Raw genomic sequence first — 23216 nt, 5'->3', positions numbered from 1 at the left:
ATTGTAAAATGAAAAATATAACAAAAAATGTTTCTCTAATATGTTAAATCTTAACACTAATCCTGTTGCTTTTCTGTTTTCAGCTCAATCCATTGGCCAGTCAGGCAGCGGCTGCTGCTGCGGCAGCCGCAATGGGATCGATCGCTGGTTCCCAGGCATTTGGTAATGCTTTGTCCAGCCTTCAGGGTGTCACAGGACAGCTGGTTACTAATGCGCAAGGCCAGGTAAGCTTCACTATAGTGGTATGTTTTTAAAGAAGCTGGTTTCACAAACGTGCAAAATAGTAAAACACTGTTTTATATGGAAGATAGGAAATGGGTCAAATTAAAACAAAATGGACAATAGGGAAAAGACACTATAAAAATAATAAATATTATTATTATTATTACAAAAAAGCTTTCTTGACATCAAACTAAATGGCCTCTCCTACTATTATGTCCTGCACAGTAGAAGTGATTTCATTTCAGATTATATTTCACACTTACAATTCAATTTTGCTATCCATGTCAACTTCTGATAACCAATTCACATTGTCCTCACTATCGTTTGAGTCAACTAATGGTTCAGTTTTAGTTTGTTCTAATAGTGGATTAACAGCATCTTAATTGCATGAAATTGTATTCTATTTGAAGGCTTTACCTGTCTCATATATATTGGCGATTTACCTTAGAATGGTAAAACAGATAGAAATATTCATGATTTTTTGCAGTGTAATGTTATTTTGTTCACTAGATGGCAGCAGAATAATGTCCCAAGAGTTATTTGGGCTTAACACTGTATAGAGGATCTTTACACATCAGCCCTAGTCTGACTTGGGCTTAACAACAAATTACATGCTTGGGGTTAACTCCAAGGAGGATAAGGAATGGTTATGGTTTGCAGTGTCAGGTGTGACTGGCTTTGGAAGCATCTAATGCTGGGCAATAAAACTGGAGAGAATACTATTATTATTACTAAGGTGAAATGAGTTAATATTCCTTTTTTTTCACAGGAAGAAAGTTATGTCAATTGTTCAACAAGTTTTTGGTGATTTTGTGTTGTGCTTCAATACCAGTGGTGGCGAGCATATGGCACACGTGGCAGAGGGGGCACTCAGAGCCCTCTCTGTGGGCACGCACGCCGTCGCCCCAGCACACAGTTCATTACTAGAAAGCCAGTGGGACATGGGGCCAGGCTGCTCCCCTCCCCCTCTCCACGCGCACTTGAGGACATTTCTCACATCACCCGCCCCTCTTCCCAGAAGCCCAATGGGAGCGCTTCCTCCCTCACCTGTCTGGGGTAAGGCAGGCGGCTCACATGTGGCATGAGGATGCAGCACGGACGGCAGCCTGTTGAGTATTTGGCGAAGATGATTCCTGTGGTGGGGTTGGAGAGGAGCTAGGTTGGAGGGGATGTGGTATAGCAGGTCCACAGCTCAAAATTGAAAAGGCCAGTTTTAATAGATAATCGCCACACTCGCGGCTTAGAGGGGGGCGTGTTAGTGTGACCGGAGCGGTTCCCGGGAGCTTCCTGATGCGGGCGGTCCTCGCTTAAGTGCACAGGTGAGGAGTCGTCTGCATCTGTAATTGTTGCCGGGAGCTGCTAATCACCACACCTGATCCACATCCCCGTAATATATAATAGAAGCGCAAGGCAGATGGAAAGCGGAAAAAAGAGAGAGAGCAGAGAATGGAGGTTAATGGGGAAGATCTGCGTGAAACACTTGAGAAGACAGAAGGGATGACAAAGGACAGCACAGTTAGTTCTGAAAATGAAATCCTTAAAGTGTGGAATTCTCTACCAAATAATTTTAAGTCAATGAAAGCACTTGGGATTGCTTTCCTTACTTTGTTTGGATCATCTTATGCTTGTGAGCAGCTGTTTTCAGCTTTGAATTATATCAAATCTAACGCCAGAAACAGACTAACAGAAGACCTGAGTGCTGCATGTGTTGCTCTCAAACTTACAGAGTATGAGCATGCATACAACAGCAAAAATCACATTAATTGTTCGAAAGTATGCCAAATGCAAACTTTTACATTTTAATAAAAAGTTGTTTGTATCATTGAAAGCTCTGTTATTGTGTTTTTCATTTAAGACGAAAGATGTTAATGTATGAGTTGTTTTTTCTAAACTGAAACCTCAGTATTCAGGTTAAATTGCCATGTTGGCACTTTGCGATAAATAAGTGGGTTTTGGGTTGCAGTTTGGGCACTCGGTCTCTAAAAGGTTTGCCATCACTGCTGTATATTATAGTGTATATATGAACACCCATCATTCACCTCTTATGGATTTAAAATAAAGCTCTGATCTGTGGTATTCATTTATAGAGTTTTACTACAAAATTGAAACGTCTTGGAGGTCCATGCCACAATTAGCCTTTTTCAGAAAATTCAGAAGTGACATATTGATGGGTAAACCTACTTCCTGTTAGTTTAACTGGAATGGATCTTATTTATTCCACCACTCTCCATTCACATCCAATAATCAATTTTTGTAATGAAAAACTGATTGTTGAAAAGCATTACACAATGAACGCATCAAAAATGGACAATGGCCATGCATTTTTATGGAGGAATTCCTTTATGCTCACTAGTGTATTTTGTTAACTTTCTTATGCCAATATGGTGACATTTTTAGCTAGTTCATTTTTTATATTTAACATTAGTTTGGTCTGTTTTGACTGGCATTAGTATATTGTAATATAGAATAAACAAGGTAAATTATGCTGTAATCCTATACATTAATCACATTTGATCTGTGCTTATCTAGCTACCATTTAATTTGTATTGTTTCAGAAGTTTTTTTCATGTTTTTTGGTATATTAATAATTAAGTCCTCACCCTGAAATACACAGACATGTAGCAATTGATGTGGTTTTAAACTTTACAGTTCATATTTTTAGTTAGAGAAAAGCTAAAAAGTCTTGGCACCATGTGTAGTGCCATAACATATAACACAATCTGGCCCATGGTTTCTTTACTATCTATAAAGCATTTTCTCCTCTGTGCTTCATCTGTTGTACAGCTGTGAAAAATCAGGTAAGGCTGTTTTTGTTATGAGTTTAAACACAGAAGGACATTACAGAAGCCATTGCTTTGGATAGCAGGAAGAGAATTTACCCATCAATGACGCCTCCTGGAAATAAAAATATGGAAATGTGAAATGGACTAATTAGTAGAAGATTTAGAAATACAATGCCACAGAAAAAATGTTGATATACCGTATAAATATATGTAGGCAAAGTGCTTATACTTTTACCTAAAGTAAAAAATTAGATTTTTATCACATTAATTCACTTTTAAATAATAATTAGGGGGCACCGCCCCCTGCTCACTTCGCTCGCCAACCCTTGTGTTTGGTTAATCCATCCATCCATCCATTATCCAACCAGCTATATCCTAACTACAGGGTCACGGGGGTCTGCTGGAGCCAATCTCAGCCAACACAGGGTGCAAGGCAGGAAACAAACCCCGGGCAGGGCGCCAGCCCACCGCAGGGCACGCACAAACACACACACCAAGCATACACTAGGGACAATTTAGAATCGCCAATCCACACAACCTGCATGTCTTTGGACTGTGGGAAGAACCCGGAGCACCCGGTGGAAAGCCACGTAGACACGGGGAGAACATGCAAACTCCATGCCGGGAGGACCCGGGAAGCAAACCCAGGTCTCCTAACTGTGAGGCAGCAGCGCTACCCACTGCGCCACCGTGCCACTGTTTGGTTAATCGGATATACAATTTTAAAAAGTTGCACTTTTACTTTAAAGGTTTATTAAAAACAATATTTGGAATTACCTTTTCTTCAAGATCGCATAGAATTTTGAATCCGTTTTTGGAGACACACTATGACAACGCAACGTATAACTGCTCGTGAGTGAATATTGTTTCTGTTTCTCTAATAAATAATCCGACTTTTTCTAATGGTTGTCCCTGTGATTTGTTAATTGTCATAGCAAAAACTATTCTCACGGTAAACTGTAAACATTTTAACACAAATGGCATATCACAATCTCCTTTGGTGTTTAATGTTATTCGTGGAATATATACATCACCTTTCTTGTCGCCTGTTAAAATTTGCATCGATTCTCCATCATCATAAATATACACCTGACCGAATTGTGTATTCTTTGAAATTAAACTTGTCATTGCTTTAACTGTTGAGGGACCACAGATTCTCATAGCGTATGGTCCATTATTGTGTAAATCCACGTTTTCTGCATTGAATGATGCGAAGGCGAAAAGACTTTGTTTTCTACTCTTCGCCTTTTATTTCTGACCTCGATTTGTCATGCTATTTTTTCAATTACACCTGGCTCTGATGATTAATTACCTTTTGTTTGCGCTAATGCGATCTTTACTATCTTTTTTTTGATAATAAAGTAATAAAAGTAATAAAGTGTCACAAAATTTTACTTGAACAATTGCCGACTTCGTAACCCCAAACACAACTGTCTAGCACCCTCTCCAACCCCTCCTCCTCCGGGTCTCGCCTCCCCCTTACCACATCAATCAGTACCTCGGTATCAGTCTTCTATGCTGTACTCCACCCCCCTCAATCAGACCTATCAGTCACTTAAAACAAAAAAGCCTTCAACCTGGCTGGGACGCTACAATACTTTCAAATTGTACTGCTTTCATATTCTGTACCTTTCTCTTCATGTGTATCACACCATCGTTTGTTTGAGCCTTTCAAATTCCACTACTTTCATAATCTCTTATCTGCCTTTTTTTCTCTCCAACGCTTTTGGATCTCTTTTCTCTGCGCTGCTCTTTCTTCTTTGCATTGTTTCATCTAGAACGTATTGTCCTTACACGCTTTGTATGTGCTGAGAGCACATGATCTGTGCGTGCTACGGATTTAAAATTTAAAGAGATTGTTATTTTCATGGGAATTGTTACATACTGTATGCATTATTTTCACTTTTGCGTTAAAAACTTTTGTAAAAACAATACTTGTCCTTTATTTCCGGCCCCATGCATGGTTACATCCCTTTCTCGCAAGACGTATAACGGTGCTCGCGTTCTGAAGTGGAGGTGGGGGAAGTGGATTTGGGGGGGGGCGGTTGGCTGAACGCACACTAAGGATATGCCGTTGAATCATCAGCTGTCTTTCTGCTGCTGGCGAGCTGCCTGTTCTGCTTGTCGCATGTCGTTGTTTTATGAGCTGGGAGCACATGATGCGTGTCTGCCAAAAACAATCCAACAACTGCTTGGTTAGATGTCTGTGGACTTGTTTTAAATGATGGCTCACTGCCTTATCTCACGTGTTGTTTTAAAAACAATAATTGTCCTTTATTTCTGGCCCCAGGCATCTCTTTCTTGCAGGACGTATAATGCTGCTCCCATTGTGAAAGGGGGGGCAGCTGCTGTTGCGTCGTGTCTTACAAGGATCTCATGTTCTATATCCCCACGAGACGCTCCGTGGCCATTCCCTTTCGTCTCGCGGGTCTTTTATTTGTCTTCCGTGATGATCACGTATCGTCTCCTAGTCATTCCATCCCACAGGATTTTCTTTTATAATAGAGAGATAAGCATTAATAATGCCATCTTAATCAATTGAATAAAAACACTATTAGTTGCTGGAAGATCATTGACATGGTTTCAAATGCTAAGGGACTGTTGTGGTTGAGGACTCATCACAACTAGACTTGAGTTCAAGGCTAGCTTGATACCATAACTGCTGTGTTCACTTGGGTTACACAAATAGATAGATAGATAGATAGATAGATAGATAGATAGATAGATAGATAGATAGATAGATAGATAGATAGATAGATAGATAGATAGATAGATAGATAGATAGATAGATAGATAGATAGATAGATAGATAGATAGATAGATAGATAGATAGATACTTTATTAATCCCAAGGGGAAATTCACAGTGACTTCTGGCTTGATCCAAGGTCATACTCAGTTTTAGTTTCTTTGCATGAGCAAATGGAACATGTTCTGCTTATGCTCCAAGAAAACACAATTGATTTAGACAGAGATGTGAAAAATGTGAAAAAAACACCAGGTACACCAGGTACATTCAGATTATAATGGCATTTGTTAGGTGTTTCTTCAAAGAAATTCTCAGTTACTGTATTGCAGGTACAGAGCATTGTATGAAATTTTGTATCAAAATGTTGCATCATTGGTTCAAAAACAAAAGAAATGTACCGTTCATTTTCTTGTCCATATACAGTATTTGTGAAGGATTAAATGTAGTTTTTTTAAGTAAAATTCCAAGTAAGTTTGATAGTTTATTAATATTTATATATTATTTTATATTGATGTTACCAAAATGCTTAGAAAAATATAATGTGTAGAAAGTATGTGGTAAGGGATGAAATCACAAAGAGAAGGTAAAACTGTGATTTATCATTGTCAAATTAAAATAAATTTTGTTTGAATGCTGTTGCTTTCTTGACTATTGACCTTGACGTCTTAAGTGAATTATTAGTTGTGTTTGGACATGCTGACTAACTTGCTGATCTGTTTCATTGGGGTTTCCCAATATGAATGGTTTAACTGTACATTATTCAGAAACTCCTATAAGAAGAAAATCTCCAGCATGTGGAGTTCTTCCATGAAGTTCATGCATGTCATCATTTACTGGCAATGTTTGTTTTTTTGTTTGTTAAGGTGGCAGCACTTATTTTTTTGATGTTGAAAATGCCCTTTTAACTTTGATGTTCATTTTTTGAGTTAGAAAAGTTAAGCTGAGAGTCAGGATGATGGTCATTTGATTTGAAATGAAATAAAAATTTTATAGTCATTGATCCTTCATAAATAAAACAATTGTATATTTTCATATTAACAATTTGGATGTGAGGTACAGGCCTTCTGAACCCATTTCATTCTAGCTCTTTGAATCAATGGCCTGCACTGTTAATGTTACAGGTGATACACCTTTTCCTAACTGGTATGAGCTCACAGAGGAGAGTCTGCCTACTGCCAAAATAAGGATGAATGACTGATGTTTGTGTTGTTTCATAATTTATATGTTGCAAAATAATTTCTTTGCTTAATTTCTGCTCAAAGTGTTCACATATTAAAAAATAAGTTTTTAGTTTTTAGAGCTCTCGAAAGAAAGCTTTTGCCTAGGTAGCTATTATGTTGGTTTTCTTGTATGTTTCATAGGACAGATGGTTCTTTTAATAATGTTTAAGCAAGTAAAGTTACTCCAGTCATCAGCAGGTACTCTGTGTAATTATACAATAACTAGTATTGTACTTTAATGCCTGGGCACACAATTCCTGAATGACACTGTGTGCCCATCCAGCTGTACATGTCACTGCTAACTGTGATTAGTTCTTTAAAGTTATATAGTTCAATGCACAATCATTAATAAATAATATTATATATTATTAGCAAAAAATGATATTTATGCCCCTATTAATTTTAACCTGATGATGTAACAGTAATAGAGGGCTATTTTTTTCAGATTAGAAACAAAGGGGATCACCTCATGACTGAGTCAAGGGAACAAAAATTATACTGTGTGGAAATACCTTTTTCTTTTAAATACTGATTTATAGCAGGCAGTAGCACTGCTAGCTAAGTGTTCAGTAGTCGTAATATTAAACCCTATTTTTAAGTACAGATTCAGACAGTACCAATGATTGAACTGTAAAGATATAATTACTGGTACTCTAACTTCTTGTTGGTTTCCTGTTCCTCCTCACAATGCGGAATAAATTTTATATGGTTTTGTAATCCCCTTTGGGGTTTCAAGCACACTGAAACATCTGTGTAGGGGCAGAAACTGAGGTGCTGTTACGTAACCATTTAATACAGGTACTCTAGCCTCAGAAACACAGAAACAGTTTCAGGAGCTCCAGTTAAAGGTAGAAAAAGAAACTTGGACTTGATACATGTGCTCAAACACCATCAGTCACTCTTACAGGGTCAGTTTACAGTCACCAACAGGGAACTTTAAAACATCTTCACAGATATAAAGAAAATATGTCAGTTCCACCCAGAAAGTATATGGGCTGAAAAATCATCCCAGGTCTCTGCTAACCAAACAGTGGAAATACAGTATACTAAACATTGAACAAAAAGAAACATTTTATTCCTTTGCAGAATTCAATAGTTCAAGAACCCACTCTTAGTATTTTCTTAAAAAATGTACTTTAGCCTCTAGTTGGTGACAGTTTTTCCTAGAGCCTGTTGGTTTATGGATCATCTAGAAGATTATTTACCAAAACGTATGTTTTCAGCAGTAGGGTAAAGTGAATACAACTATTTTTAGATTAAATGTTCTTTAGGCAGGTTCGCTTGACTTTCAGCGTCAGTTCGAACTGAATGAGCGAGCACTGACAAGGGGATTTTTTTTGTGGAGCACAATCTGCATAAGAAGTCACATTCCAAAGGGAACTGCAGGTGCATGTGCCATACAGTCAAGTCTTTTCAAATAAACAAAGCCTTACTTCCTCTTAACTCTGTGAGTGTCAGTAAAATGCTGACCTTGTCATATTTACTGGGTGGGTGCAGAATTGTTCCATCAGTACCCAGAGGCTTGAACGATGATGCTTGTCAAACTGAGACCTTATCTAATGAATCATCTTATCGCAGGTGCACACAACACATATTAAAGGAAGATTGTATGGACAATGTGCCCTCTACACCAACCCTATGCTATTTACCTTAACCCTTGTTTCATTACAGTTTTCATCAAGAAAGTATCTTTTTTCTAACAAGCTTCAAATAATGGTGTGAGAAACAAGGTTTGCTTGGAAGTAAAAGAAGTCTTTTTTAATACAAATAGATAGATAGATAGATAGATAGATAGATAGATAGATAGATAGATAGATAGATAGATAGATAGATAGATAGATAGATAGATAGATAGATAGATAGATAGATAGATAGATAGATAGATAGATAGATAGATAGATAGATAGATAGAACACATGAGGCAACCTAAGAAAAAACAAATCTATCGAAATTATACAGTGCTTATTTAATATTTACCTTTAAAAAAACTTAAATAAACATATCTCTAATGGAGAATATGACACCTTCTTTTGAAATATCACCAATAGGTAATGTACTTTATGCATTTATGCACATTGCACAAAGAATCTGGAAATAACTAGAAAGTGCCTCTTGGCATGTGTAATTCCCCAAATAGAGGAGACTTTGTGTTATAGCTTTAAATCCCAGAAGAATGTCTTTTGGGAATCCAAGAATATGTAAGACAGTATGCTTCCTCATTTGTTTTGGCTGGAACTGTCAAATTCTTGTTGGTGAAAAAGGACTACTTTTGCCTTTCTTTCTTAAGTTAAATAACAAAGGCATTTTTTTGCAAACACAAAGAACTGCAAGCATGGTTTATTACTGGGGTGTACATGTGTCTGATATTCTGATGACTTTTTCCCACACTCCCAAGTTTGAACGAGACTATGAGAGAGAGAATCAAAGATTTCATGCTGATTTATAATACCAGTTTTTTAATTAATCAGGACTGTTGGAGGTGTTTAACGTTAATCTAATGAAACGTTTTAAGAATTACTCAATATGTGTGTGAAGCTGGGAGGGTGCCTCTAAGAATGTGTGTTTGCTCTTTGAGCTTCTTGATGCTAAATGGCGCTAATGAGGCTTGATGGATCGTGTGCTTTTAACAAGCCTGCAGCAGTACGAATGATTATGCTGGAGATGGATTTGATGGGATGCTCTTGCTTTTGTAGTGTCTTGGCTGCTGACACTCTCCGACATAATCAGGTCACAGAGGCGGTCAAAGCCTACAGCAAGAGCCTTAACTCCATACCTCATTATTAGGGTGCATTAATCAGGCATGGGCCTTCAGTAGCACACATTTCACCAAAAGGCTTTTTTATTCCTTTGTTTTTATTATTTTTTTTTTTTCATTACCTGGGAAAAAAAATTTTGAATGGTGATTGTCAGTGTTGCTTTTATGTCTTGCAACAAACGCATCTTATAAAAAATTAAGCTGGTCGGTATTTTGTCTGGTTGCAGCAGCATGTGGAGAAAACAACTCTGTAAGAAACGATCCAGTGGAGATTTCATTTTATCAAAGGAAATCTTTTTTAACGTCAGCTGCTGTATTTTAAATAAGTGTTAATTCTGACTAGTAATACATACATAAAAAAGGAGGAAAACAATCCTTTTTTCCAAAGACCAGGTTTAAAGGCTCTTTCCAAATAAAAAAAATAAAGTATTACAGTTGATATATCGAAAGAATATCTAAGGTTCTTATAATACAGAACCACAAAATGTGCCAGTGAATTCAGTCCTACCACATGGAGGAATAGTAAAAAAATTAAATCAATTATTACATAATTATTTTATTAAAAACTTTAAAATACTGTAAAGGACGATTTAGGACTTATTGTAATTGACTGAATACTTTTTTTAAAGTCCCCTTTGATATCATAAAACTAGAAATGACATGCATATTTATTAAAGTGAAGACTTGTATTGTACTGTGCACATGTGGTAGTTCTATTATATATAAATTTGTCCCTCCATCTGTTTACCAAAAACACATTTCTTCTTAATCTATTGGTGCTTAACCGTTCCTCAGCAGTTGCTCTCTTTGTGGTTTTTACTTCTTTAAGGGCATTTATTTTGAATGTCATTGCTTTCAAACACATATTCTCAATTAAAATTGAGACAAGGGGAAGAGAATAATGTTGCTGTGTGCTCATTTTATTTTGGCAACATATGATGTAGCTTGACTGTGCTTATAATGTAATATATTCATTTTATATTCATTCAACCTTGGATGTGATTGCAAGGCACAATCACACAACTTTATAAAATACCTACACCATTTCAGACAAAGAGTATAGACCAGACTGTCCAGTGAAACTGAAAGGGAACCAAAGAAGACTTGCAATTTTCTGTGACTAGACCAGTAAACAAACATAGATTTCTGGAGCAGATATGAATTGTAAAATATTAATATAAATAGTTGCTTCTATAATAATGTAACAAAATGTAAATGGCAAATAGAAAAATCATTTTGGAATATAAAATGAACACGGATTTATGCATAGCATGCAATAATGACCACTTTGAATTGATAAAATGTGCAGTATTGATAACTAATAGAAGGTAGCTCCCTTAAAATAAGTATCTGAAATCCATTCAGTGTTTTGCAGATTTTGCAAAATTTTTTTATATGTTACATACCTAATGTAGCTTGTAGTGACGGCTGAGAAAAAAAACTTCATGTTTCTATGCAGAACTGAGCTTAAAAAAAGTTTTTTATGCAATAAAAGTCTATGGTGACCAATGTTAAACAACAGCAAACAATATGAAATATCTGTGAAAAAATGTGACATTACTCGTGTTGCAAAATCCAGTTCATCTAGTCATGTGTTTTAAAGGCCATGTGTTTTACTAAAATATTGTTAAATATGTCATTTCCAGAAAATCTTCTCATAAACTCAAATTTAACGTGCTCAGATGCAAATGAACATTTGAATTGAAGACCCGCCTCCCATCATTACATTTCTATTCATATCCTCAAGATAGATAGATAGATAGATAGATAGATAGATAGATAGATAGATAGATAGATAGATAGATAGATAGATAGATAGATAGATAGATAGATAGATAGATAGATAGATAGATAGATAGATAGATAGATACTTTATTAATCCCAAGGGGAAATTCACGTACTCCAGCAGCACCTTACTGATACAAAAAACAATATTAAATTAAAGATTGATAATAATGCAGGTAAAAACAGACAATAACTTTATATAATGTTAACGTTTACCCCCCCGGGTAGAATTGAAGAGTCACATAGTTTGGGGGAGGAATGATCTCCTCAGTCTGTCAGTGGAGCAGGACAGTGACAGAAGTCTGTCGCTGAAGCTGCTCCTCTGTTTAGAGATGACACTGTTTAGTGGATGCAGTGGATTTTCCATAATTGATAGGAGCCTGCTGAGCGCCCGTCGCTCTGCCACAGATGTCAAACTGTCCAGCTCCATGCCAACAATAGAGCCTGCCTTCCTCACCAATTTGTCCAGGTGTGAGGCGTCTTTCTTCTTAATGCTGCCTCACCAGCACACCACCGCATAGAAGAGGGCACTCGCCACAACCGTCTGATAGAACATCTGCAGCATCTTATTGCAGATGTTGAAGGACGCCACCCTTCTAAGGAAGTATAACCGGCTCTGTCCTTTCTTACACAGAGCATCAGTATTGGCAGTCCAGTCTAATTTACCATCCAGCTGCACTCCAAGGTATTTATAGGTCTGCACCATCTGCACACAGTCACCTCTGATGATCACGGGGTCCATGAGGGGTCTGGGCCTTCTAAAATCCACCACCAGCTCCTTGGTTTTGCTGGTGTTCAGGTGTAGGTGGTTTGAGTTGCACCATTTAACAAAGTCATTGATTAGATCCCTGTACTCCTCCTCCTGCCCACTCCTGATGCAGCCCACGATAGCAGTGTCATCAGCGAACTTTTGCATGTGGCAGGACTCCGAATTGTGTTGGAAGTCCAATGTATATAGGCTGAACAGGATCGGAGAAAGTACAGTCCCTTGTGGCGCTCCATTACTCCTCAAGGAGTACTGCAGAATTGTTTAGCAGCACACTGTGATACTGCATAGGTGGATTGTTGAATCGTTGATGAATCATCTTGGATATACACAAGTAAGAGGCATATTGTCTTCCCTATAATGATTTTACTCACTTTTCTTTAACTTTTAATCTCTAGTTGTACACGTCTTTCAGTGACCTTTGCACTATAATACCATATGAAATGCATTGTTAGCCAATGAATGAGCTGTTACTGGACTACAAACTACTTGGGGAATGTAACATTTAAAAATATCTTTTTTAAGAACAGTATTCCTTTAATGCCAGTTTATAAATAGACTGCATCAAACCTAATAAGTCGCTTGTTATTACCAACACACTGCTACAATATTTATTATACCAAGCTGTGAAAGAAAAGCAGCCCAAAAATATGCAATGCATGTTGTCCTGTTGACCTTCATCTCACACTTGTATGTTGTAAAAAAAATCGCCATATCAACTTATGAGCACTAATTTTTATACAATCCACAATGTCCACAACAACCTCTTTTGTACAAATGGAAAGGTTTCTTGGTTTCATTGCATTGTTCACAGAACCAGTAGCACACCACTTTTTCAGCTGTCACAGGAGCACTCACCATTTGTAATGGAATAGTGCCCAATGAATCCCTCATATATCTACCATATGTAGCCTTCATGAACATATGGCTCTGCAGTTGAAATATACCATTTCAAAGAATACGACATGGCTTCTCTTTAGTAAGCACACAGATAACAGAACTAACAAAACAAAATAAGACCTGTGACTTCCTGCTAGCATCATGTGTTTTCTTAACTTTCTGATCTCCCTTTCCTAATGAAGACATGCATGGTCCCCACATACTGCTGAAGTGTCAAAACACAGAAATGAAGACTATACTAAAAGCCACTAGATTTTGCTAATTAATTGAGGTTGCACTTGCCTTTAACATATTTACCGTAAATTATGACTATAAATGTAATACCATTTCCATGCATTATTTGGTGTAGGGGAAACTAGTAACATCTGAAATATTATTTTATTGTCCTTGTTGTTTTTTTGTTTTTTAAGTATATTGTGATATGAATATAATGAAATATATTAGAAAACTGTAAAAAATATACACAGATTAGGACAGCTTCAAATTTCATATTACTGCACATACATTTTCTACTATAAAAATATATGGTTGATTGGTGACAAAACACAAGCATAAATCATGAATATAGGAGAAAGCCAGAATCCACACATTTTCTCCATTTTCCAAAACCTGTTTTACTCAACAAATGACCTTATAAAAATACTCCAGTTCTTTGTATTGCAAACACACAAAACTTCACAAAAGATGAAACAAGTAATAAATAGTTTAGTCAGATTCAGTGAAAAGGCTGCAAACAGACCACAGGACCCAATTTCCTACATTTAAATGAGCACACCTAAAAGCTGTGTGGAATATCAAGTATGTCAAAAGAGAAATAATTATTCCTTGTAGAACTAGAAGACCTATTATAGAGGCTTATTTATGAATGAGAAATTAGACATGTTATTATATTATAAAGAAGAAATAAGCTATCCCCCAGCAGGTGATCCTCGTATAGTTGTTGGTGGAAATAACAAAGGTGAAATAACAGCGAAACAATAACGTGTTTCCAGATGCAAGTCCTAGTTCAGACTGCCTGAAGATGGCGGTGGAGCCAACTGAAAAGTAGGTAATGCAAAAGAGATGAGCTCAGGTGACCGGAAACTGGAAGTGGCATCACTTGTCATTCCTCGTGGATCACTGAAGAGGACATTCTGTATTCCCAAAAGAGAGCATTTCCACTGGTATGTAGGGAGCCTAGCGATGTTGAACCTTGGCTGGAGGTCCAAAAACCATCTCTTGACGAGTGGGTCCATCTCTTTATGCAAAGACATCCTCTAGAGATGGGCATGGTCAGTGATGAGGATGAACTCACATGAGGCCAAGGATGTAGTACCTCAACTGTTGAATGACCCATTTAATCGCCAGGGCTTCCCGCATACCTTGCCTTCTGGTGCAATAGTTTTCACCACAAGAATAACACCGGGTGTTCAGCACCATCAACATTTTGGTTCAGAATGGTGCCAAGACCTGTGTCTGATTCGTCTGTCTGGAAAACAAAAAAGAGAAAAAAGTCAGGTGTTATGAAAACAGGTCCTGTGTGACGGAGCGGGTCAGCCCCACACTACCAGGTCCTTCCAGGGAGACTCTTGAACCCACCGCCACCTGTAACACACCAGAGGGATGAGCCAGCAGATGAGGACACAACACACAAAGAGAGGGGTATGTGTGAAAGTGAACAGTATTTTTTATTAAAACAGTCAATTCAAGTGTTCAAAAACCAAAGTTTTCAAAACAGTGCAGTGCATCAAATCCATTAAATAAATTAATAATCCATAAAAACAGTGTTCAGTGGAGGTTACAAACAATCCAATAAATAAATCTATTAAATGTGAGGTTAAAAACACAATGCAGGACGTTGGCCTTTTAAAAACCTCTGATTGTTTTGTCTCTGGAAGTCAATATGGGTGTTTTCTGACAACCACTTCTGGCTTTGTAAAAATGTCATGGGCAATCAGAGAGGTCCATCCAGGCATCTTGTCCACCACTTGTGTGACAGACAGGATATTCCAGCTCCCATCGTTGTTAGGATGTCAAATTGGTTCTGAAATTTAGTTATTTCTTATGGACAAAAAATGACTGTGTCTGAAAGGAGTGGTGATATGGTTTTTGTTCCTTCCACGGCTTCAGCAAATTGACCTGGTAATCTTTTTCAGTCGAGGGATGATTTGGTTGTTATGCTAAAAAGTCCACCAAACCACTCTTTTCTTAATTTTGTAGGGTCCCTGCCAATGTGCCAACAATTTGGAATGTAATATGGGGAAGAGTGTCATGACCTGATCTTGGGGGATTGAACTCACAGGGGGTCGTGCCACAGTTATACAGATGGGCCTGTACTTCTTGAGCATCTTCCATGTTTTTTTTTTTTAACAATGGGATGAATGTTGTCATATCTATCATGTACAGTAATTGCACAATATACATTATTCAAGAATATTGATGGAAGGGAGTGCCTCATTCTCCCCACCTTCTTTGAGAATGTAAAATAGACTTTGGGGTTCTTTTCCATGTAGTAATTCAAATTGTGAGAAACTCATAGAGGTTTGTGAGACTTTCCAATATGCAAATAACATGAGGGAGAGTAACTGATCCTGGTTCTTCCTGTCTTCGGTATTTACCATGCATAACATTTCTTTGAGCCTTTGATTAAACTGCTCCAATAAATCATCAGTTTGAGGATGGTGTACTTGAAACAGTGCAAAGGAGGCAAGGATTTGTTATGGATGGGCTCTGGGGCCTCATGTATAAATGGTGCGTACACACAAAAATGTTGTGTACGAATGTTTCCACGTTCAAATCGCGATGTATAAAACCTAAACTTGATGTAAAGCAATGCACATTTCCACGGTAGCTCATACCCTGGTGTACGCAAGTTCTCCGCTCTGTTTTGCAGTCTGGCGGCACCCAGCGTCAAAGCAGTGCTACTGTTCCAGTGTGGTATCCCTTTCTTTTTTAGATCCACATCCCTGAAGCGGCTTTATAAATACACTGAAATTAACCGCATATTGTTTATTAGTTTAATGCATCTGATTGTAATTAACCTGTAACAATATAATGGTCCACAGAATGGTCAAACTATTCTAAATACAATAGCTGCTTTAGGTTGTTACTGTCACTGCACCTTCTTCTTCTTTCAGCTGCTCCCGTTAAGGGTTGCCACAGCGGATCATCGTTTTCCTTATTACTCTCACTGCACCACTCGGAATATTTATATCACTGTATCTGAGTAGGGAATCACAGCAGCTGTACAGCAGCTGATCGGAAAGAGAATTATCGGCATACAGCATCAAGCACACGCCACCTCAGCCATGTTGTCTATTGAACTGCTCTCATACGGCAAACGCTTCAGAGCCTTTCCTGTACTGATCTCGTGGTTCAGAAACAGTTTCATCCCAAGAGCTATAAACGCACTCAATCAGTCCATCAAGTGCTCCTTGTAGAACTGTTTATACTTATACAGTGGAACCTCGATTATCTGGTCTTCAATTAACCGTGCATTTGGTTATCCAGGATCACCTAAAAAAAAAACTGGTAGACATCACAAGACTGCCAAGATTTCACCGCCAAGAATTCCGACTACAGGAATGTACACTACATGTGTCACAGCTTAAGTTTTCTTTGTTGAGGGGTTTCTGAGAATTATTCTAAAAGGATTGAAAGTATAGCATCTGTGCACCAGCCAGGTGATCCCCTGCTGTGAAAAACCATTAGAATTAATCCGATGCATAGGACTCATTCCAAACACTCTCCCTCCCCTTTTTCCAAATTCTGATGACTGCCATTCGTCAATAAGTTTTGATATTTGTCTTCTGCTTCAACACTTTTCTTGGAAAAGATTGTGTATGGGTCGCACCGTCTGTGTAGGCGACGCCTTGTTCAGAGTTCATTCAGTTGGCGTCCGCACCTCGAGGTTAGAAAGCGGCTTTGCGTAAGTTCGTGCCGAAATGTTGGGGTCCAGTGTGGGAGTGAAAAGAAAAAGAGTTGTTTTGTCAATTGCTACGAAACTGCAAATTGTTGAATGTGCCGAAAACAGGGAATCAATTGCTAAGCTTTCATCGGAATTTAACATCGGAAATCAAACAGTGCGTGATATTGTTCGGAAGAAAGATGAACTCTACAAGTTCGTAACTTCATCCGATACATTTAACGGGACGAGTGCACACAAGACAACAAAGGGTTCAAAATTTGACGATCTGGATATAGCTGTGTTCGAATGGTTCAAGCAAAAACACACCAAAGGATGTCCTGTATCCGGGCCATTACTGCTCAATAAAGCGAAATGGTTTCACTGTGAGATAAAGATTCCTGAACCATTTGCTGCGTCTCAAGGATGGCTGCAATGTTTCGAATCTCGCCACGGAATTAGACAGTTGGATATCGAAGGTGAGAAACTAAGAGGTGATTCTGACGCTGCAGCTCTCTACGTAACGGAATTTAAACGACTTGTCAAGGCTCATGATCTTTCACCTGACCAACTTTATAATGCTGACGAGACTGGTTTGTACTGGAAGGCTTTGCCGTCAAAAACGCTCGTATCAAAAGAAGAAAAGTCTGCTCCAGGTCACTAGTTCAGTAAGGAACGAATAACAGTGCTAGCATGCACTAACGCTAGTGGTTCGCACAAATTGAAACTCGTATGCATTGGAAAGTCTAAGAATCCACGATCATTAAAGGGAACACAAATGCGCAATTTTCCTGTCCTTTACTACAATCAGACCAAAGCATGGATGAACAGAGAGATTTTTAAAGATTGTTTTTTTAAACATTTTGTTCCTGCTGTTCGAGACCATATACGCTCCAAAAATTTGCCACAAAGAGCTGTGTTACTGTTGGACAACGCACCTTCCCATCCTAGCGAAAATGTCCTGAAAACAAGCGATGACCAGATTTTCGTTGCATATCTTCCTCCAAACGTGACGTCGCTTATGCAGCCTATGAACCAGGGCATCTTAGAAGCATTCAAGCATCGTTACAGGAAATCTTTACTCTGTTCAGTCTTGGAAGAAGACGGAGATCTCCGTGAGTTTTACAAGAAATGGACAATTAAGGACACAATTTTCTCATGTTCAGAGAGTTGGGATAACATGCCGAACTTAACCTTTCGAAAGTCATGGCGAAAATTGTTCCCTGATGTGATGGATAGTGTTGAAAACGTCAATGACAGTGAAAGCCAAGAAATAACAGTGGCATCGCTTTTGGAGGAAATTCAAAATGTAAATGGATTTGAAGACGTCGACAGAGAAAGCAGAGAATGGCTACTCTCTTATAATGATCAGCCTGGATATCAAGTGAAAGACGACGACGCCACTACTGTGGAAGCGAAGTCAAGTGCAGAATTGCCGGAAGAAAGCAACGATGACACGGTTGAAGACAAACCTTCAGAAAAGAAAGTTTCGCTTGCAGAAGTACTAAACTGTGCCGAAACATTGATAGACTTTGTTGAGCAGGAAGCGGATTCAAATTTTAGTGACATCCCAACACTTAGCAAACTCCACATGTCAATAAAATTGAAGCGCTGCAAGAACACAAAGCAGCGTCTCCTGTCTGATTTTTTCAAGAAAACTTCATAAACAACACAAGAAAGATAAGAATTTCACTGTACAGCACCTATTGTAGCATTTGTGAATTTTTAGAATTATTTTCGATTATCCGTGATTTTTGATTATCCAGATGACGGGCGCCGGTCATTAAACCAGATAATTGATGTTCCACTGTAATTACAATTACCTCACTGTAAACTTGTAATACAGTTATAATATTGCACACCCTGAGCCACTTTATACAGTATGTATTTACATGTGATGACGATATCATTTTTAAGATGAAATGCAGCAAAATATGTTTATTATATTATACAGATAAAACTTTAACTTAATTTAAATAATCTATATTGTTAATAAATAAACATGTGAGGATACAGTGTTGCAGCGCTAGCAAGGAGCTGGTGCTCTGTTCACGGATTGTTCCTACCTCGTGCTGTATTCTTGCTGGGACTAGTGCGACACTGGATGGATAGAATAATTTAACATATGCTACGAAGATATTTCAGTGTTCCTTAAAAGTTTTGAAGAATCGGCGTTCTAAGCTTACAGATGGCTTAAGGCAGGACAGGAATTATGGGTTAGTACGTTTGAAAGAGACAGTACTGCTGCAATAAATTATTTCATTGAAGGTCGCGCACAGCACAGCCAGCATCCTGCGTGAGGCATGAATAATCACTGTGCCACCGTGTTCCCATGCTTTAACTCCTATCATCATGAAAATTATATCAAGTATACATCTCAGTATTTTAATTATTCAGAGAGCTGTAATATCACGAATGTAATGGATTCTGTGTTTTGTCAGAGGAAGAGAAAGCCTGTATAACACTAGAATTACCAGAGTCTATGAAAAAACTCATAGATCCAGCCCACCTTAAATCGCTTCTTAAATCCGTTCACACCTCTCCGCCAGCGTCTTTTATCCTCAACTTGCGCTGTTACTTAGAGAGTCAGATCGGGGGAGGGGTGATGTTAGAGCGCGTGAGCTTATTCAGTGCTGCAGGAACAACGCACATGTTGATCTTTTTTTTCTTTCAGTACATGTGCCTTCCCTGTTTATTTGTATATCTCTGCCTGTCTGTCTCTGTATTACGCAGTGCTCTGTCTGTCTGTGTGTTATGGACCTTGAAAAAATAAGTTATAAGGACAGTTGTTCATGTTAATTGCAGTCTCAATTGTTAAAAAAATATTTTAAAAGGAGCATCCCACATGAAAATATAACAATCTCATTAACTGACAGTGCATACCAATTTACAAATTTTATGTCCGTTTGAGGTTAAAAAGAAAAAAAGAAGTAACACTTTATCCCCAGCAGGGAATTGAACTCATGTTTGTGAGGCAGAGAAAAGCTACTCACTCTGAGAGGCAAATCTTAGTGCGCTACGCCACGGAAACTGTTGTATCATCTTTGAAGCTTTTGTGAAAGTGTTTATTTGATCTTTGGAACTCGGGCTTTACACATTCTATAGTTTATGCCTACATTTTGTAACATTTATTACTAAAATATGAAAAAGTTTCTGTTTTAACAATGTGTTTACACAGATTACTGTAGAAACGGTACACACATGGAATGCGTGTGTTCCAAATAACGATCTATTATTTCAACTCTAAAACTCCAGTTCACTCCCAGACAATCAATCAAGGCATGAGCTGGGAAAAGTGCATTCACGTTCTAAGTCGGAGGGGGGATGGAATAGCCGGCGGCTGGCAGCTTGTCTTTTATCAGCACATTTAGAGGACAAAAGACGCTGGCGGAGAGGTGTGAATGGATTTAAGAAGCGATTTAAGGTGGGCCGGATCTACGAGTTTTTTCGTAGACTCTGGTAATTCTAGTGTTAAGAAGCACTTAGTGATTCACACACATAGAGCACATAGAAGATCAAATACAAAACAAAGCATTTAACGTGCTACTTTAGTTACGATGGGATTTGAGAAACTAGTAAATTAAATGATTTTAAGATGAAGTTTATGATGTTCTACTTTAATGACAAAATAAACTACGTGATTAAAGTGGAAATTTAGAGATTAAAGTTGACATTTCATGCTTTTTTCCCACTGTGTGCCTATATTTTTTCTCTGTACCCTAATTAGATTTCATATGACACTCAGACGGTGGGCTGCGACTCGGTTTTTCATGGCGACTTTGATATCTGACAACTTTATTTTGGGCACTGTGCGATTTTGTGAACTTGAGCTTTCGAGTTTCTCTGACACTCTATGTCACTCGATCAACTTCCTTTTGTTGTTTATACCACTGTTTAAACCAACAAATAGTAAGTTTTTCCTTGCCTCCACTTGATATTCGCTGAAATTCTTCTATTTCCCTCCGTGCTTTTGCCATTGCCTTTTCACAGAACACTGAGCTTAAGGACTATTTATATTGATTTGCATATTCAAAGAGGCATAATTCTGGGAGGAGGCGGAGTGGGACAGCAGGCACGTGCACGTGCGTTACTTTTCACGCTGACTGGGATTTATGTAGCGGAGGAATGTGGAAGTTGGCGTTCGCACAAATTTATGCATCTGGATTTTTTTGTGCGTAAGCACATTTCCGCTTTTGTCCGTACGCCATGTTATAGTGTGAATTTTACGCACGGTGTTATACATGAGGCCCCTGGTCATTGACCGTGACCCGTCTAGGGTTTCCAGTGATCATTGGGCTCTTCTCACCTTTCCACTTGCATGACTGTCTGGTGTTGCTCTATGGTCTCAATTAAAAGTGCCATGTTCATCCAGGACTGACTATGTATCTTTTGGTCGAGAGACTCAGGGAGAGTGCTAATGAGATAAACACATGTGACTATCTCTAACACATTCTTGATGTTGAGGCTAGGTTTGAGAGACAGGTCATAAAGGGTTGGGACACTACCAGGTGAACCCAGCATAATTTATGGTGAAAACAACAAAGTGAATTAACAACAAAATCATAACAATTTTCCAGACACAAGTCCCAATTGAGACTTCCTGTAGATGGCAGTGGAGCTGGTTAAGAGGTAGTTGAGGCGGAGTAGGCAGGCTCATGTGACCAAAAACTAGAAGTGGCATCACTCGTCATCCTGCCATTGATTGTTGGATCTGCAGACAAATTAAGAGGAGAGGTATTATGTAATAGTGCCATCTCTCAACTTGGGGTGGAGTTATCACTTGACAAGTTGCCCCCCATGCAGAAATCTGTGACAATATATGTTACTTTAAATGACAGTATATGTTATTCAGTATATGAGCAGTCGTGATGATTTACAATGGCATTTAAAATGAAAATTAATGAAGCAATGAAAGTTAAGCAATGTAGTGCGTCATTTTCTGACACAGTCATTTCTGTCACCCAATCCATTACACTAAACATAAAACAGCTAGGGATATGTCTTTGCTAAGGTTTTATGATGGGCATGGCCCCCACACTTTTGAAAGCATACTATTTGCCCACTATACCATTGCAAAGAAAGAAAACAAACATTGCATTAGTCCACTTTACTGTTTGGACATACAGTACATTAACTTGTCACCCACTCCTAAAACATGGCATTGCAATGATCTGAGGAAAAAAAAAGACACTACATTTGGATATTCACACCTACATTCATAACTAGATGTTGAATCAGATCCCAACAATTAAAATTGGTAATGCAGTTTTCTTTTTTTATTGTCTACTTTCCATTAAAAGTAATGTATGTTTAAATATTATGGCAGTAAAAATGCACTGATTTTATATATAGCTATCAAGTTAATCCAAGGTAAACACGTTTAGTTATTAATTTCTATACATCTCTTTTATTTACATTTATTTTCTTGGCAGTCTTTATCCAAAGCAGCTTACAAAAGAGGAAAACATAATGGAGTAACATTATGTGAGGGTCTGTTTGTTCAGCAAGTGTAATTGGACAGATAACAAAACTTGATTGCCACACAACTGATTGTGTGTCCTGTGGTGGGTTGGCACCCTGCCCGGGATTGGTTCCTGCCTTGTGCCCTGTGTTGGCTGGGATTGGCTCCAGCAGACCCCTGTGACCCTGTGTTCGGATTCAGCGGGTTGGTAAATGGATGGATGGATAATCAATACCACAATTAAACTTGAACAGCAAATTAATCAGAAATATAAAATATCACACAGCAAAGTTTATTTTTCTCTCTTTTCAATTCGACAGATATTCACAGAACAGATGTGTCTTCAATTGCTTTTTAAATACATTAAGGCCCACTTTCATTTTAATGTATCAGTGGTTCTCAGTTCCATTCCTTGAGGCCCTCTGTGGCTGAAGGTTTTCATCCTCAACATCTTCTGCCTTTAATTGGACTCCTACCTTAGTTAAGCAAGCTGTTTTTAAGTCTCTGTTTTGTTGTCAGTCAAGGAATTACAAAACTGGATTTGCTAAAATTAATTGGCAAATAGCAATCATTTATGAATGTTACATGGAGATATTATATATATATATATATATAAAAGCCAAATACCACTGACTCCCTCATCATGAAATCTCCCAAATCATGAGGATTTGGGACTTGAAATTTGGAACATAGG

This window comes from Erpetoichthys calabaricus, chromosome 6 (assembly GCF_900747795.2).
Source record: "Erpetoichthys calabaricus chromosome 6, fErpCal1.3, whole genome shotgun sequence".
NCBI lineage: Eukaryota > Metazoa > Chordata > Cladistia > Polypteriformes > Polypteridae > Erpetoichthys > Erpetoichthys calabaricus.
Note: the sequence above shows the minus strand (reverse complement) of the source record.